The sequence below is a fragment of the Cotesia glomerata genome, linkage group LG6 (assembly GCF_020080835.1).
Source record: "Cotesia glomerata isolate CgM1 linkage group LG6, MPM_Cglom_v2.3, whole genome shotgun sequence".
In the NCBI taxonomy this organism is placed as follows: domain Eukaryota; kingdom Metazoa; phylum Arthropoda; class Insecta; order Hymenoptera; family Braconidae; genus Cotesia; species Cotesia glomerata.
The window spans coordinates 27724455-27743587 of NC_058163.1; the positions used below are offsets into that span (position 1 = coordinate 27724455).

General features: G+C 31.6%; 2 long non-coding RNA genes across 3 annotated transcripts; both read right to left on the reverse strand.

Moving 5' to 3' along the window:
- Nucleotides 1–1584: 1584 nt before the first annotated feature.
- On the reverse strand, nucleotides 1585–18638 carry LOC123267270. 2 transcript variants are annotated; one of them, XR_006509996.1, is made up of 3 exons: nucleotides 18624–18638; nucleotides 11580–11686; nucleotides 1585–1611 (listed from the first exon to the last, which is right to left on the reverse strand). It is a non-coding gene; the product is annotated as an uncharacterized LOC123267270 (long non-coding RNA). The 2 variants fall into 2 exon arrangements; XR_006509997.1 differs by lacking the exon at nucleotides 1585–1611 and adding an exon at nucleotides 11291–11322.
- LOC123267269 lies at nucleotides 14825–15078 on the reverse strand. The gene is made up of 2 exons (XR_006509995.1): nucleotides 14987–15078; nucleotides 14825–14930 (listed from the first exon to the last, which is right to left on the reverse strand). It is a non-coding gene; the product is annotated as an uncharacterized LOC123267269 (long non-coding RNA).
- Nucleotides 18639–19133: the final 495 nt, after the last annotated feature.

Sequence of the window (19133 nt, forward strand, 5' to 3'; positions counted from 1 at the left end):
TACAATATGGTAGCCACACTTATTCGTCCAAATCCGCGCTTTTCGGTATTTTCCTGTTTTACCGACTGATGGTAAAACAGGTATCTGTTTTACCGACTGATGGTAAAACAGTGGTATAACCATCAGAAATCGTGCAAGCTATGTTTATACAGTGATTTCTATGAAAATAATACTCAAAATAATGTTCTTTAAAAAATAAAGTCGATTCAAATACTTTCAAAAAGTACCCTCACTCGAAAAATCGTCGATTTTTGGTCCAAACGCAATGAATCCAAAATAATCAGTAATTTCTCGAATATTACCATGAGAATAAGTGCAAGCAATGTTTATACAGTGATTTCTGTGTAAAAATTACTTAAAATAATGTTCTTTAAAAAATAAAGTCGATTTTAATACTTTAAGGAAGTACCTTCTTTCGGAAAATCGTCGATTTTCCATCAAAACGCAATAAATCCAAAGTAATCAGTAATATCTCGAATATCACCATCAGAATTCGTGAAAGCAATGTTTATACAGTTATTTCTGCGAAAAAATTACTTAAAATAATGTTTCTCGAAAAATAAAGTCGATTTGAATACTTTGAGGAAGTACCCTCTTTCGGAAAATCGTCAAATTTCGGTCCAGACCCAATGAATCCAAAGTAATCAGTAATTTCTCGAATATTACCATGAGAATTAGTGCGAGCCATGTTTATACAGTGATTTCTGTTAAAAAATTACTTAGAGTAATGTTCTTTAAAAAATAAAGTCGATTTGAATACTTTGCGATAGTACCCTTACCTGAAAAATCGTCGATTTTTGGTCCAAACGCAATGAATCCAAAATAATCAGTAATTTCTCGAATATTACCATGAGAATCAGTGCAAGCTATGTTTATACAGTGATTTCTGTGAAAAAATTACTTAAAATAATGTTCTTTAAAAAATAAAGTCGATTTGAATCCTTTACGATGGTTCTCTTACCTGGAAAATCGTCGATTTTTGGTCCAAACGCAATGAATCCAAAATATTCAGTAATTTCTCGAATATTACCATTAGAATTCGTGCAAGCCATGTTTATACAGTGATTTCTGTGGAAAAATTACTTCAAATAATCTTCCTTGAAAAATAAAGTCGATTTGAATACTTGAAGGAAGTACCCTCTTTCGGAAAATCGTCGATTTTCCGTCCAAACGCAATAAATCCAAAATTATCAGTAATTTCTCGAATATAACCATCGGAATTCATGCAAGCCATGTTTATACACTGATTTCTGTGAAAAATGACAAAATAATGTTCTTTCAAAAATAAAGTCGATTTAAATCCTTTACGATGGTTCTCGTACCTGGAAAATTGTCGATTTTTGGTCCGGACCCAATGAATCCAAAATAATTAGTAATTTCTCGAATATAACCATTAGAATTCGTGCAAGCCATGTTTATAGAGTGTTTTTTTCTAAAAAATTACTAAAAATAATGTTTTTATGAAAATAAAGTCGATTTGAATACTTTAAGGTAGTACCATCTTTCTGAAAATCGTCGATTTTCGGTCCAAACGCAATAAATCCAAAATAATCTGTAATTTCTCGAATGTAACCATCAGAATTCGTGCAAGCCGTGTTTATACAGTGATTTCTGTGAAAAATTACTTAAAATAATGTTCCTTGAAAAATAAAGTCGATTTGAATACTTTAAGGAAGCACCCTCATTCGGTAAATCGTCGATTTTCGCTCCAAACGCAATGAATCCAACATAATCAGTAATTCTTCGAATATAACCATCAGAATTTTTGCAAGTTATGTTTATACAGTGAATTCTGTGACAAAATTACTTAAAAAAATGTTCTTTAAAAAATAAAGTCGATTTGAATACTTTACGATGGTTCTCTTACCTGGAAAATCGTCGATTTTCGATCCAGACCCAATGAATCCAAAATAATCAGTAATTTCTTGAATATTACCATGAGAATCAGTGCAAGCCATGTTTATACAGTGATTTCTGTGAATAAATTACTAAAAATCATGTTCTTGAAAAAATAAAGTCGATTTGAATACTTTAATGAAGTACCCTCTATCGGAAAATCGTCGATTTTCCATCAAAACGCAATAAATCCAAAGTAATCAGTAATATCTCGAATATAACCTTCAGAATTCGTGAAAGCAATGTTTATACAGGTATTCCTGCGAAAAAATTACTTAAAATAATGTTCCTCGAAAAATAAAGTCGATTTGAATACTTTGAGGAAGTACCCTCTTTCGGAAAATCGTCGATTTTCGGTCCAGACCCAATGAATTCAAAATAATCAGTAATTTCTCGAATATTACCATGAGAATTAGTGCAAGCCATGTTTATACAGTGATTTCTGTGAAAAAATTACTTAAAATAATGTTCTTTAAAAAATAAAGTCGATTTGAATACTTTACGATAGTACCCTTACCTGGAAAATCGTCTATTTTTGGTCGAAACGCAATGAATCCAAAATAATCAGTAATTTCTCGAATATTACCATGAGAATCAGTGCAAGCCATGTTTATACAGTGATTTCTGTGAAAAAATTACTTAGAATAATGTTCTTTATAAAATAAAGTCGATTTGAATCCTTTACGATGGTTCTCTTACCTGGAAAATCGTCGATTTTTGGTCCAAACGCAATGAATCCAAAATATTCAGTAATTTCTCGAATATTACCATTAGAATTCGTGCAAGCCATGTTTATACAGTGATATCCATGAAGAAATTACTTCAAATAATGTTCCTTGAAAAATAAAGTCGATTTGAATACTTTAAGGAAGTACCATCTTTCGGAAAATCGTCGAATTTCGGTCCAGACCCAATGAATCCAAAGTAATCAGTAATTTCTTGAATATAACCATCAGAATTTGTGCAAGTTATGTTTCTACACTGATATCTGTGAAAAAATGACAAAATAATGTTCTTTCAAAAATAAAGTCGATTTAAATCCTTTACGATGGTTCTCGTACCTGGAAAATCGTCGATTTTTGGTCCAGACCCAATGAATCCAAAATAATTAGTAATTTCTCGAATATAACCATTAGAATTCGTGCAAGCCATGTTTATAGAGTGTTTTCTTCTAAAAAATTACTAAAAATAATGTTCTTATGAAAATAAAGTCGATTTGAATACTTTAAGGTAGTACCATCTTTCTGAAAATCGTCGATTTTCGGTCCAAACGCAATGAATCCAAAATAATCTGTAAATTTTCGAATATAACCATCAGAATTTGTGCAAGCCATGTTTATATTAGAATTTCTGTAAAAAAATTACTTCAAATAATGTTCCTTGAAAAATAAAGTCGATTTGAATACTTTAAGGAAGTACCCTCTTTCGGAAAATCGTCGAATTTCGGTCCAGACCCAATGAATCCAAAGTAATCAGTAATTTCTCGAATATAACCATCAGAATTTGTGCAAGTTATGTTTATACACTTATTTCTGTGGAAAAATGACTTAAAATAATGTTCTTTCAAAAATAAAGTCGATTTGAATCCTTTACGATGGTTCTCTTACCTGGAAAATCGTCGATTTTTGGTCCAAACGCAATGAATCCAAAATATTCAGTAATTTCTCGAATATTACCATTAGAATCCGTGCAAGCCATGTTTATACAGTGATTTCCGTGTAAAAATTACTAGAAATCATGTTCTTGAAAAAATAAAGTCGATTTGAATACTTTAAGGAAGTACCCTCACTCAAAAAATCGTTGATTTTCGGTCCAGACCCAATGAATCCAAAATAATTAGTAATTTCTCGAATATAACCATCAGAATTTGTGCAAGCCATGTTTATACAGTAATTTCTGTGGAAAAGTTACTCAAAATAATGTTCTTAAAAAAATAAAGTCGATTTGAATACTTTAAGGAAGTACCCTCTTTCGAAAAATCGTCGATTTTCGGTCCAGACCCAATGAATCCAAAATAATCAGTAATTTCTCGAATATTACCATGAGAATTAGTGCAAGCCATGTTTATACAGTGATTTCTGTGAATTAATTACTTAAAATAATGTTCCTTGAAAAATAAAGTCGATTTCAATACTTTAAAGAAGTACCCTCACTCGAAAAATCGTCGATTTTCGGTCCAAACGCAATGAATCCGAAATAATCTGTAATTTCTCGAATATAACCATCAGAATTTGTGCAAGCTATGTTTATATCGTGATTTCTAAAAAGAAAACATTTGAATTAATGTTTTTTAAAAAATAAAGTCGATTTGAATACTTTACGATAGCACCCTCACTTGGAAAATCGTCGATTTTCGGTCCAAACGCAATGAATCCAAAATATTCAGTAATTTCTCGAATATTACCATAAGAATCTGTGCAAGCCATGTTTATACAGTGATTTCCGTGAAGAAATTACTAAAAATCATGTTCCTGAAAAAATAAAGTCGATTTGAATACTTTACGATAGTACCCTTACCTGGAAAATCGTCGATTTTCGGTCCAAACGCAATGAATCCAAAAAAATCAGTAGGTTCTTGAATATAACCATCAGAATCTGTGCGAGCCATGTTTATAGAGTGTTTTCTGTGAAAAAATTACTAAAAATAATGTTCTTGAGGAAATAAAGTCGATTTGAATACTTTAAGGAAGTTCCCTCTTTCTGAAAATCGTCGATACTCGGTCCAAACGCAATAAATCAAAAATAATCAGTAGTTTCTCGAATATAACCATCAGAATTTGTGCAAGCCATGTTTATATCGTGATTTCTAAGAAGTAATCATGTAAAATAATGTTCTTTAAAAAATAAAAGCGATTTGAATACTTTACGATAGTACCCTTACCTGGAAAATCGTCGATTTTCGGTCCAAACGCAATGAATCCAAAATAATCTGTAATTAGTCGAATAAAACCATCAGAATTGGTGCAAGCCATGTTTATACAGTGATTTCTGTAAAAAAATTACTTAAAATAATGTTCCTTGAAAAATAAAGTCGATTTGAGTACTTTAAGGAAGTACCCTGACTCGGAATATCGTTGATTTTCGGTCCAATCGCAATAAATCCAAAATTATCTATAATTCTTTGTATATAACCATCAAAATTTGAGCAAGCTATGTTTATACAGTGATTTCTGTGAAAAAATTACTTAAAATAATGTTCTTTAAAAAATAAAGTCGATTTGAATACCTTAAGGAAGTACTCTCACTCGGAAAATCGTCGATTTTCGGTCCAAACGCAATGAATCCAAGGTAATCAGTAATTTCTCGAATATTACCATGAGAATTAGTGCAAGCCATGTTTATACAGTGATTTCTGTGGAAAAATTACTCAAAATAATGTTCTTTAAGAAATAAAGTCGATTTGAATACCTTAAGGAAGAACTCTCACTCGGAAAATCGTCGATTTTCGGTCCAAACGCAATGAATCCAAAGTAATCTATAATTCTTCGAATATAACCATCAGAATTTGTGCAAGCTATGTTTATACAGTGATTTCTGTGAAAAACATACTCAAAATAATGTTCTATAAAAAATAAAGTCGATTTGATTACTTGACGATAGTACCCTTACCTTGAAAATCGTCGATTTTTCGTCCAAACTCAATGAATCCAAAATAATCAGTAATTTATCAAATAAAACCATCAGAATTCGTGCATGCCGAGTTTATACAGTGATTTCTGTGAAAGAATAACTCAAAATAATGTTCCTTGAAAAATAAAGTCGATTTGAATACTTTAAGGAAGTACCCTCACTCGGAAAATCGTCGATTTTCGGTCCAAACGCAATGAATCCAAAGTTATCTATAATTCCTCGAATATAACCATCAGAATTTGTGCAAGCCATGTTTATACAGTGATTTCTGTGAAAAAATTACTTAGAATAATGTTCTTTAAAAAATAAAGTCGATTTGAATACTTTACGATAGTACCCTCACCTGGAAAATCGTCGATTTTCGGTCCAAACGCAATAAATCCAAAGTAATCAGTAATTTCTCGAATATAACCATCAGAATTTGTGCAAGCCATGTTTATACAGTGATTTCTATGAAAATAATACTCAAAATAATGTTCTTTAAAAAATAAAGTCGATTCAAATACTTTCAAAAAGTACCCTCACTCGGAAAATCGATTATTTCCGTTTCAACCGCAATAAACCCAAAGTCATGTGTAATTCTGTAAATACAATATGATAGCCACACTTATTCGTCCAAATACGCGCTTTTCGGTATTTCCCTGTTTTACCGACTGATGGTAAAACAGGAATCTGTTTTACTCACTGATAGTAAAACAGTGGTATAACCATCAGAAATCGTGCAAGCTATGTTTATACTGTGATTTCTATGAAAATAATACTCAAAATAATGTTCTCTGAGAAATAAAGTCGATTCAAATACTTTCAAAAAGTACCCTCACTCGGAAAATCGATTATTTCCGTTTCAACCGCAATAAACCCAAAGTCATGTGTAATTCTGTAAATACAATATGATAGCCACACTTATTCGTCCAAATACGCGCTTTTCGGTATTTTCCTGTTTTACCGACTGATGGTAAAACAGGAATCTGTTTTACCGACTGATGGTAAAACAGTGGTATAACCATCAGAAATCGTGCAAGCTATGTTTATACAGTGATTTCTATGAAAATAATACTCAAAATAATGTTCTTTAAGAAATAAAGTCGATTCAAATACTTTCAAAAAGTACCCTCACTCGGAAAATCGATTATTTCCGTTTCAACCGCAATAAACCCAAAGTCATGTGTAATTCTGTAAATACAATATGATAGCCACACTTATTCGTCCAAATCCGCGCTTTTCGGTATTTTCCTGTTTTACCGACTGATGGTAAAACAGGAATCTGTTTTACCGACTGATGGTAAAACAGTGGTATAACCATCAGAAATCGTGCAAGCTATGTTTATACAGTGATTTCTATGAAAATAATACTCAAAATAATGTTCTTTAAAAAATAAAGTCGATTCAAATACTTTCAAAAATACTCTCACTCGGAAAATCGATTATTTCCGTTTCAACCGCAATAAACCCAAAGTCATGTGTAATTCTGTAAATACAATATGATAGCCACACTTATTCGTCCAAATACGCGCTTTTCGGTATTTTCCTGTTTTACCGACTGATGGTAAAACAGGAATCTGTTTTACCGACTGATGGTAAAACAGTGGTATAACCATCAGAAATCGTGCAAGCTATGTTTATACAGTGATTTCTATGAAAATAATACTCAAAATAATGTTCTTTAAGAAATAAAGTCGATTCAAATACTTTCAAAAAATACCCTCACTCGGAAAATCGATTATTTCCGTTTCAACCGCAATAAACCCAAAGTCATGTGTAATTCTGTAAATACAATATGGTAGCCACACTTATTCGTCCAAATCCGCGCTTTTCGGTATTTTCCTGTTTTACCGACTGATGGTAAAACAGGAATCTGTTTTACCGACTGATGGTAAAACAGTGGTATAACCATCAGAAATCGTGCAAGCTATGTTTATACAGTGATTTCTATGAAAATAATACTCAAAATAATGTTCTTTAAGAAATAAAGTCGATTCAAATACTTTCAAAAAGTACCCTCACTCGGAAAATCGATTATTTCCGTTTCAACCGCAATAAACCCAAAGTCATGTGTAATTCTGTAAATACAATATGGTAGCCACACTTATTCGTCCAAATACGCGCTTTTCGGTATTTTCCTGTTTTACCGACTGATGGTAAAACAGGAATCTGTTTTACCGACTGATGGTAAAACAGTGGTATAACCATTAGAAATCGTGCAAGCTATGTTTATACAGTGATTTCTATGAAAATAATACTCAAAATAATGTTCTTTAAAAAATAAAGTCGATTCAAATACTTTCAAAAAATACCCTCACTCGGAAAATCGATTATTTCCGTTTCAACCGCAATAAACCCAAAGTCATGTGTAATTCTGTAAATACAATATGATAGCCACACTTATTCGTCCAAATACGCTCTTTTCGGTATTTCCCTGTTTTATCGACTGATGGTAAAACAGGAATCTGTTTTACCGACTGATGGTAAAACAGTGGTATAACCATTAGAAATCGTGCAAGCTATGTTTATACAGTGATTTCTATGAAAATAATACTTAAAATAATGTTCTTCTGAAAATAAAGTCTATTTGAATACTTGAAGGAAGTACATTCACTTGGAAAATCTCCGATTTTCGGTCCAAACGCAATGAATCCAAAATAATCTGTAATTTCTCGAATATAACCATCAGAATTCGTGCAAGCCATATTTATACAGTGATTCCTGTGAAAAAATGACTTAAAATAATGTTCTTTCAAAAATAAAGTCGATTTAATACTTTAAGGAAGTACCTTCACTCGGAAATTCGTCGATTTTCGGTCCGGACGCAATAAATCCAAAATAATCAGTAGGTTCTGGAATATAACCATCAGAATTTGTGCAAGCTATGTTTATATCGTGATTTCTGAGAAGAAATCATTTAAAATAATGTTCTCTAAAAAATAAAGTCGATCTGAGTACCTTAAGGAAGTACCCTCACTCGGTAAATCGTCGATTTTTAGTCCAACCGCAATACATTCAAAGTCATCTGTAATTCTTAGATTATAACTTTCAGAATTTGTGCAAGCCATGTTTATATCTTGATTTCAAAGAAGAAATCAATTAAAATAATGTTTTTTAAAAAATAAAGTCGATTTGAATACTTTACGATAGCACCCTCACTCGGAAAATCGTCGATTTTCGGTCCGAACGCAATAAATTCGAAATAATCTGTAATTTCTCGAATATCGTCATGAGAATTTGTGCAAGCCATGTTTATACTGTGATTTCTGAGAAGAAATCATTTAAAATAATGTTTTGCAAAAAATAAAGTCGATTTGAACACTTTACGATAGCACCCTCACTCGGAAAATAGTCGCTTTTCGGTCCTAACGCAATAAATACAAAGTTATCGGTAATTCCTCGAATATAACCATTAGAATTCGTGCAAGCCATGTTTATACTGTGATTTCTGTGAAAAAATTACTCAAAATAATGTTCTTTAGAAAATAAAGTCGATTTGAATACCTTAAGGAAGAACTCTCACTCGGAAAATCGTCGATTTTTGGTCCAGACCCAATGAATCCAAAATAATTAGTAATTTCTCGAATATAACCATCAGAATTAGTGCAAGCTATGTTTATACAGTGATTTCTGTGAAAAACATACTCAAAATAATGTTCTATAAAAAATAAAGTCGATTTGAATACTTTACGATAGTACCCTTACCTGGAAAATCGTCGATTTACGGTCCGAACGCAATGAATCCAAAATAATCAGTAATTTCTCGAATATAACCATCAGAATTCGTACAAGCCATGTTTATACAGTAAATTCTGTGAAAAAATTACTCAAAATAATGTTTTTCAAAAAATAAAGTCGGTTTGAATAATTTAAGGAAGTACCCTTCTTCGGAAAATCGTCGATTTTCCGTCCAAACGCAATAAATCCAAGGTAATCAGTAATTTCTCGAATATTACCATGAGAATTAGTGCAAGCCATGTTTATACAGTGATTTCTGTAAATAAATTACTTAAAATAATGTTCCTTGAAAAATAAAGTCGATTTGAATACTTTAAGGAAGTACCCTCTTTCGAAAAATCGTCGATTTTCGGTCCAGACCCAATGAATCCAAAATAATCAGTAGTTTCTCGAATATTACCATGAGAATTAGTGCAAGCCATGTTCATACAGTGATTTCTGTGAAAAAATTACTTAAAACAATGTTTTTTGAAAAATAAAGTCGATTAGAATACTTTACGATAGTACCCTTACCTGGAAAATCGTCGATTTTTGGTCCAGACCCAATGAATCCAAAATAATCTGTAATTTCTCGAATATAACCATCAGAATTGGTGCAAGCCATGTTTATACAGTGATTTTTGTCGAAAAATTACTTGAAATAATGTTCTTCAAAAAATAAAGTCGATTTGAATAGTTTAAGGAAGTACTCTCACTCGGAAATTCGTCGATTTTCGGTCCAAACGCAATAAATCAGAAATTATCAGTAATTTCTCGAATATTACCATCAGAATTCGTGCAAGCCATGTTTTCTACAGTGATTTTATAAAAAAATTACTTAAAATAATGTTCTTCAAAAAATAAAGTCGATTTGAATACTTTACGATAGCACCCTCACTCGCTAAATCGTCGATTTTTGCTCCAAAAGCAACGAATCCAAAATAATCAGTAATTCTTTGAATATAACCATCAGAATTTGTGCAAGCCATGTTTATACAGTGATTTCTGTGAAAAAATTACTTAAAATAATGTTCCTTGAAAAATAAAGTCGATTTGAATACTTTATCGTAGTACCCTTACCTGAAAAATCGTCGATTTTTGGTCCAAACGCAATGAATCGAAAATAATCAGAAATTTCTCGAATATTACCATCATAATTTGTGCAAGCCATATTTATACAGTGATTTCTGTGAAAAAATGACTTAAAATAATGTTATTTAAGAAATAAAGTCGATTTGAATACTTTAAGGAAGTACCCCTACCTGGAAAATCGTCGATTTTTGGTCCAAACGCAATGAATTTGAAATAATCAGTAATTTCGTGAATATTACCATGAGAATTAGTGCAAGCCATGTTCATACAGTGATTTCTGTGAAAAAATTACTTAGAATAATGTTTTTTGAAAAATAAAGTCGATTAGAATACTTTAAGGAAGTACCCTGAATTGGAAAATAGTCGATTTTCGGTCAAAACGCAATGAATCCAAAATAATCAGTAGGTTCTCGAATATAACCATCAGAATTAGTGCAAGCCATGTTCATACAGTGATTTCTGTGAAAAAATTACTTATAATAATGTTCTTTAAAAAATGAAGTCGATTTGAATACATTAAGGAAGTACCCTCTTTCGAAAAATCGTCAATTTTCGGTCCAGACCCAATGAATCCAAAATAATCAGTAATATCTCGAATAAAACCATCAGAATTTGTGCAAGCCATATTTATACAGTGATTTCTGTGAAAAAATGACTTAAAATAATGTTATTTAAGAAATAAAGTCGATTTGAATACTTTAAGGAACTACCCTCACTCGGTAAATCGTCGATTTTCGCTCAAAACGCAATGAATCCAAAATAATCAGTAATTTCTCGAATATAACCATCAGAATTGGTGCAAGCCATGTTTATACAGTGATTTTTGTCGAAACATTACTTGAAATAATGTTCTTCAAAAAATAAAGTCGATTTGAATACTTTACGATAGCACCCTCACTCGCTAAATCGTCGATTTTTGCTCCAAAAGCAACGAATCCAAAATAATCAGTAATTCTTTGAATATAACCATCAGAATTTGTGCAAGCCATGTTTATACAGTGATTTCTGTGAAAAAATGACTTAAAATAATGTTCTTCCAAAAATAAAGTCGATTTAAATACTTTAAGGAAGTACCCTCACTCGGAAAATCGTCGATTTTCGGTCCGATCGCAATAAATCCAAAGTTATCTATAATTCTTCGAATATAACCATCAGAATTTGTGCAAGCCATAATTATACAGTGAATTCTGTGAAAAAATCACTCAAAATAATGTTCTATAAAAAATAAAGTCGATTTGAATACTTTACGATAGTACCCTTACCTGGAAAATCGTCGATTTTTTGTCCAAACTCAATGAATCTAAAATAATCAGTAATTTATCGAATAAAACCGTCAGAATTCGTGCATGCCATGTTTATACAGTTATTTCTGTGAAAAAATAACTTAAAATAATGTTTTTTAAAAAATAAAGTCGATTTGAATACTTTACGATAGTACTCTTACCTTGAACATCGTCGATTTTCGGTCCATCCACAATAAATCCAAAATAATCAGTAATTTTTCGAATCTAACCATCGGAATTCGTGCAAGCCATGTTTATAAAGTGATTTCTGTGAAAAAATTACTCGAAATGATGTTCTATAAAAAATAAAGTCGATTTGAATACTTTAAGGAAGTACCCCTACCTGGAAAATCATCGATTTTTTGTCTGAACGCAATGAATTTAAAATAATCAGTAATTTCTCGAATAATACCATCAGAATTTGTGAATGCCATGTTTATACAGTGATTTCTATCAAAGAATAACTTTAAATAATGTTCTTTAAAAAATAAAGTTGATTTGAATACTTTAAGGAAGTACCCTCACTCGGTAAATCGTCGATTTTCGCTCAAAACGCAATGAATCCAAAATAATCAGTAATTTCTCGAATATTACCATCAGAATTCGTGCAAGCCATGTTTATACAGTGATTTCTGTCAATAAATGACTTAAAATAATGTTCTTTAAAAAATAAAGTCGACTTAAATACTTGTCGATAGTACACTTACCTGGAAAATCGTCAATTTTCGGTCCAAACTCAATGAATCCGAAATAATCAGTAATTTCTCGAATATAACTATCAGAATTCGTAAAAGCCATGTTTATACAGTGATTTCTATGAAAATAATACTTAAAATAACGTTCTTAAAAAAATAAAGTCGATTCAAATACTTTCAAAAAGTACCCTTACTCGGAAAATCGATTATTTCCGTTTTAACCGCAATGAACCCTAAGTTATCTGTAATTCTGTAAATACAAAATGGTAGCCATACTTATTCGTCCAAATCAGCGCTCTCCGGTATTTTCCTGTTTTACCGACTGTTGGTAAAACAGGAATCTGTTTTACCGACTGATGGTAAAACAGTGGTATAACCATCAGAAATCGTGCAAGCTATGTTTATACAGTGATTTCTATAAAAATAATACTCAAAATAATGTTTTTTAAGAAATAAAGGCGATTCAAATACTTTCAAAAAGTACCCTCACTCGGAAAATCGATTATTTCCGTTTCAACCGCAATAAACCCAAAGTCATGTGTAATTCTGTAAATACAATATGATAGCCACACTTATTCGTCCAAATACGCGCTTTTCGGTATTTTCCTGTTTTACCGACTGATGGTAAAACAGGAATCTGTTTTACCGACTGATGGTAAAACAGGAATCTGTTTTACCGACTGATGGTAAAACAGTGGTATAACCATTAGAAATCGTGCAAGCTATGTTTATACAGTTATTTCTATGAAATTAATACTTAAAATAATGTTTTTTAAGAAATAAAGTCGATTCAAATACTTTCAAAAAGTACCCTCCCTGATAGCCACAGTTTCAGACCAACCAAGTTGGTGTCAGATAGTTGCCACCAACTTAGCGACAACTTGCGGTCAACTTCCGAATTCGTAACTGTTGGCGCCAAGTTGGCTACAAGTTTCTGAGAAAAAAGAGACCAATCTACTGCCGCAATATGTCGCCAAATTTCTTGAGAAACTTATCGTCAACTTGGTGTGAAAAAGTTTCAGAGCAACTTTTGCCGACAACTTGGTGACAACTTGGTGAACAAGTTGACACCAACCGAGTTACTTTCCAAGAGTTGCCGCCAAGTTGGTGACAAGTTGCGGCAGTAGATTGACAGAAAGTTGCGGCCAACTTGGCTATCATGGCTCACTCGGAAAATCGATTATTTCCGTTTCAACCGCAATAAACCCAAAGTCATGTGTAATTCTGTAAATACAATATGGTAGCCACACTTATTCGTCCAAGTCCGCGCTTTTCGGTATTTTCCTCTTTTACCGACTGATGGTAAAACAGGAATCTGTTTTACCGACTGATGGTAAAACAGTGGTATAACTATTAGAAATCGTGCAAGCTATGTTTATACAGTGATTTCTATGAAAATATTACTCAAAATAATGTTCTCTAAGAAATAAAGGCGATTCAAATACTTTCGAAAAGTACCCTCACTCGGAAAATCGATTATTTCCGTTTCAACCGCAATAAACCCAAAGTCATGTGTAATTCTGTAAATACAATATGGTAGCTACACTTATTCGTCCAAATACGCGCTTTTCGGTATTTTCCTGTTTTACCGACTGATGGTAAAACAGTGGTACAACCATTAGAAATCGTGCAAGCTATGTTTATACAGTGATTTCTATGAAAATTATACTCAAAATAATGTTTTTTAAGAAATAAAGTCGATTCAAATACTTTCAAAAAGTACCCTCACTCGGAAAATCGATTATTTCCGTTTCAACCGCAATAAACCCAAAGTCATGTGTAATTCTGTAAATACAATATGGTAGCTACACTTATTCGTCCAAATACGCGCTTTTCGGTATTTTCCTGTTTTACCGACTGATGGTAAAACAGGAATCTGTTTTACCGACTGATGGTAAAACAGTGGTATAACCATCAGAAATCGTGCAAGCTATGTTTATACAGTGTTTTCCATTAAGCAAATACTTAAAATAATGTCCTCTGAAAATAAAGTCGATTTGAATACTTGAAGGAATTACTCTATTTCGGAAAATCGTCGATTTTCGGTCCAAATGCAATGAATCTGAAATAATCAGTAATTTCTCGAATATAACTATTAGAATTCGTGCAAGCCATGTTTATATAGTAATATCTGTGAAAAAATTACTCAAAATAATGTTCTTCAAAAAATAAAGTCGATTTGAATACTTTAAGGAAGTACCCTCACTTGGAAAATCGTCGATTTTCGGTCCAAATGCAATGAATCCGAAATAATCAGTAATTTCTCGAATGTAACCATCAGAATTCGTGCAAGCCATGTTTATACAGTAATTTCTGTGAAAAAATGACTGAAATCATGTGAAATTATGTGAAATTACATGTTTATCTCTTAATCAAATCGATTGAAATTATGTGAAATTATGTGAAGTTTCTGTGAAAAAATTCTTTGCAAATTTTTTTCTCACAAAAAGATTTCTGTGAAAAAATTACTCAAAATAATGTTCTATAAAAAATAAAGTCGATTTGAATACTTTAAGGATGTACCCTTACTCGGAATATCGTCGATTTTCGGTCAATCGCAATAACTCCAAAGTTATCTATAATTCTTCAAATTCAACCATCAGAATTTGTGCAAGCCATGTTTATACAGTGATTTCTGTTGATAAGTTAATGAAAATAATGTTCTTTAAAAAATAAAGTCGATTTGAATACCTTAAGAAAGTACTCTCATTCGGAAAATCGTCGATTTTCGGTCCAAACTCAATGAATCCAAAATAATCAGTAATTTATCGAATATAACCATCAAAATTTGGGCAAGCTATGTTTATACAGTGATTTCTGTGCAAAAATTACTTAAAATCATGTTCCTTGAAAAATAAAGTCGATTTGAATACTTTAAGGAAGTACCCTCACTCGGAAAATCTTCGATTTTCGGTCCAAACGCAATGAATTCGAAGTAATCAGTAGGTTCTTGAATATAATCATCAGAATCTGTGCAAGCCATGTTTATAGAGTGTTTTCTGTGGAAAAATTACTAAAAATAATGTTCTTAAGAAAATAAAGTCGATTTGAAATCTTGAAGGAAGTACCTTCTTTCTGAAAATCGTCGATTTTCGATCCAAACGCAATAAATCCAAAGTTATCTGTAATTCTTCGAATATAACCATCAGAATTTGGGCAAGCTATATCTATACAGTGATTTCTGTGAAAAAATTACTTAAAATAATGTTCTTTAAAAAATAAAGACGATTTGAATACTTTACGATAGCACCCTCACTCGGAAAATCGTCGATATTCGGTCCAAACGCAATGAATCCGAAAAAATCAGTAGGTTCTTGAATATAACCATCAGAATCTGTGCAAACCATGTTTATACAGTGATTTCTGTGCAAGAATTACTTAAAATCATGTTCCTTGAAAAATAAAGTCGATTTGAGTACTTTAAGGATGTACCCTTACTCGGAATATCGTCGATTTTTGGTCAATCGCAATAACTCCAAAGTTATCTATAATTCTTCAAATTCAACCATCAGAATTTGTGCAAGCCATGTTTATACAGTGATTTCTGTTTATAAGTTAATGAAAATAATGTTCTTTGAAAAATAAAGTCGATTTGAATACTTTAAGAAAGTACTCTCATTCGGAAAATCGTCGATTTTCGGTCCAAACTCAATGAATCCAAAATAATCAGTAATTTCTCGAATATAACCATTAGAATTCGTGCAAGCCATGTTTATATAGTAATATCTGTGAAAAAATTACTCAAAATAATGTTCTTCGAAAAATAAAGTCGATTTGAATACTTTAAGGAAGTACCCTCACTTGGAAAATCGTCGATTTTCGGGCCAAATGCAATTAATCCAAAAAAATCAGTAATTTCTCGAATGTAACTATTAGAATTCGTGCAAGCTATGTTTATACAGTGATATCTGTGAAAAAATTACTCAAAATGATGTTCACTAATATATAAAGTCAATTTAAATACTTTACCGTAGTACCCTTACCTGAAACATCGTCGATTTTCGGCCCAAACGCAAGGAAACCAAAGTTATCTGTAATTCTTCGAATATAACCATCAGAATTTGTGCAAGCCATGTTTATACAGTGATTTCTGTGGAAAAATCACTCAAAATTATGTCCTTTAAAGAATAAAGTCGATTTGAACACCTTAAGGAAGTAATCTCACTCGGAAAATCGTCAATTTTCGGTCCAAACGCAATGAATCCAAAAAAATCAGTAATTTCTTGAATATTACAATCAGAATTCGTGCAAGCCATGTTTATTTTTTTTTTTTTGTGTAAAAATTACTTAAAATAATGTTCTTCCAAAAATAAAGTCGATTTGAATACTTTAAGGAAGTACTCTTTTTCGGAAAATCGTCGATTTTCGGTCCAAATGCAATGAATCCGAAATAATCAGTAATTTCTCGAATGTAACCATTAGAATTCGTGCAAGCCATGTTTATACAGTGATATCTGTGGAAAAATTACTCAAAATAATGTTTTTTAATATATAAAGTCGATTTGAATACTTTAAGGAAGTATCCTCATTTGGAAAATCGTCGATTTTCGGTCCAAATGCAATGAATCCAAAAAAATCAGTAATTTCTTAAATATTACAATTAGAATTCGTGCAAGCCATGTTTATAGAGTGATTTCTGTAAAAAAATTATTCTAAATAATGTTCTTTGAAAAATAAAGTCGATTTTAATACTTTACGATAGCACCCTCACTCGGAAAATCGTCGATTTTCGGTCTAAACGCAATAAATCCAAAGTTATCTGTAATTCTCCGAATATAACCATAAGAATTTGTGCAAGTTATGTTTATACAATCATTTCTGTGAAAAAATTAGTTAAAATAATGTTCTCCAATATATAAAGTTGATTTGAATACTTTAAGGAAGTACCCTCACTCGGAAAATCGTCGATTTTCGGTCCAAACGCAATGAATTCGAAATAATCAGTAGGTTCTCGAATATAACCATCAGAATTCGTGCAAGCCATGACTATACAGTGATTTTTGTGAAAAAATTGGTCAAAATAATGTTCTTTAAAAAATAAAGTCGATTTGAATACTTTAAGGAAGTACCCTCACATGGAAAATCGTCGATTTTTGGTCCAAATGCAATGAATCCAAAAAAAACAGTAATTTCTCGAATATAACCATTAGAATTCGTGCAAGCCATGTTCATACAGTGATATCTGTGGAAAAATTACTCAAAATAATGTTCTTGAATAAATAAAGTCGATTTGAATACTTTAAGGAAGTACCCTCACTTGGAAAATCGTCGATTTTCGGTCCAAATGCAATGAATCCAAAAAAATCAGTAATTTCTTGAATATTACAATCAGAATTTGTGCAAGCCATGTTTATGGAGTGTTTTCTGTGAAAAAACTACTAAAAATTATGTTCTTCCAAAAATAAAGTCGATTTGAATACTTTAAGGAAGTACAGTTTTTCGGAAAATCGTCGATTTTCGGTCCAAATGCAATGAATCCGAAATAATCAGTAATTTCTCTAATGTAACCATTAGAATTCGTGCAAGCCATGTTTATACAGTGATATCTGTGAAAAAATTACTCAAAATAATGTTCTTTAATATATAAAGTCGATTTGAATACTTTATGATAGCACCCTCACTCGGAAAATCGTCGATTTTCGGTCCACACGCAATGAATCCAAAATAATCTGTAATTTCTCGAGTGTAACCATCAGAATTCGTGCAAGTTATGTTTATACAATGATTTCTGTAAAAAAATGACTGGAATCATGTGAAATTATGTGAAATTACATGTTTATCTCTTAAACAAATCGATTGAAATTATGTGAAATTACATGAAATTATGTGAAATTATGTGAAGTTTCTGTGAAAATATTCTTTACAAATTTTTTTCTCACAAAAAGATTTCTGTGAAAAAATTACTAAAAATAATTTTCTCTGAAAAATAAAGTCGATTTAAATACTTGAAGGAAGTACCCTCTTTCTGAAAATCGTCGATTTTCGGTCCAGACCCAATGAATCCAAAGTAATCAGTAATTTCTCGAATATAACCATCAGAATTTGTGCAAGCCATTTCTATACAGTGATTTCTGTGGAAAAGTTACTCAAAATAATGTTCTTTAAAGAATAAAGTCGATTTGAACACCTTAAGGAAGTAATCTCACTCGGAAAATCGTCAATTTTCGGTCCAAACGCAATGAATCCAAAAAAATCAGTAATTTCTCGAATGTAACCATTAGAATTCGTGCAAGCCGTGTTTATACAGTGATATCTGTGGAAAAATTACTCAAAATAATGTTTTTTATTATATAAAGTCGATTTGAATACTTTAAGGAAGTACCCTCACTCGGAAAATCGTCGATTTTCGGTCCAAATGCAATGAATCCGAAATAATCAGTAATTTCTCGAATATTACCATGAGAATCAGTGCAAACCATGTTTATACAGTGATATCTGTGGAAAAATTACTCAAAATAATGTTTTTTAATATATAAAGTCGATTTGAATACTTTAAGGAAGTACCGCTTCACTTGGAAAATCGTCGATTTTCGGTCCGAATGCAATGAATCCAAAATAATCAGAAATTTCTCGAATATAACCATTAGAATTCGTGCAAGCCATGTTTATACTGTGATTTCTAAGAAGTAATCATGTAAAATAATGTTCTTTAAAAAATAATTTCGATTTGAATACTTTACGATAGTACCCTAACCTCGAAAATCGTCGATTTTCGGTCCAAACGCAATGAATCCAAAATAATCTGTAATTTCTCGAATATAACCATCAGAATTGGCGCAAGCCATGTTTATACAGTGATTTCTGTAGAAAAATTACTTATAATGACTGAAATCATTTG